This window comes from Nanorana parkeri, unplaced genomic scaffold (assembly GCF_000935625.1).
Source record: "Nanorana parkeri isolate BGI_ZX_2015 unplaced genomic scaffold, ASM93562v1 scaffold1841, whole genome shotgun sequence".
Classification (NCBI taxonomy): Eukaryota; Metazoa; Chordata; class Amphibia; order Anura; family Dicroglossidae; genus Nanorana; species Nanorana parkeri.
This window is the reverse complement of record NW_017308109.1, coordinates 282724-283454: the sequence shown is the minus strand read 5'-3', so window position 1 is coordinate 283454 and position 731 is coordinate 282724.

Here is a 731-nt window from a genome sequence, read left to right as displayed (position 1 = left end):
TCTTCGGCCCTTTCCAAATCCTTCCGCTTGTACAAGGGAACACGCCAGGGCTGTCCTCTTTCCCCATTATTATTTAACGTAGCTATAGAACCCCTGTCCCGATCCTTGGCTTCCCCTCACATATTTACTGGCTACCAGTCTGGCCCCTACGACACTAAACTAGCGTTATTTGCAGATGATATTCTGCTACTTCTTTCTGACCCTCTGACCCAAATCTCTAAAATCCTTGATCACATTAAACATTATGGCTCATTCTCTGGTCTTAAAATCAATATCGACAAAAGTGAGATTCTCCCTCTCACTTTGGATAAAACTTTTGTAACGGCCCTTTCCCGCACATACCCAACCCTGTTAATACAGCCACGCTGCATCACATATCTAGGAGTCTCCATTCCCCGTTCTGCCAGGGACTTATATGCAATGAACTACAAACCAATTATATCTAAAATAGTCCAAGAATTGCGTACGTGGAGGGATTTGAGCTAATTTACACAACATCACCTTGCAAATTCATGCAGGGCTTTGCACAACACACCTGCTGGGTGTGTACACACTACAAAGGTGTTTAGATTCCACCCATAGATCATGCTGGGAGGGAACACACTACAGAGGTGTATACATGTTCGTGGTGTGTTTAAAGGTTAGTAAATCAACCCCCATGGCTCATTCTCTGGTTTTAAAATCAATATTGACAAAAGTGAGATTCTCCCTCTCACTTTGGATAAAACTTT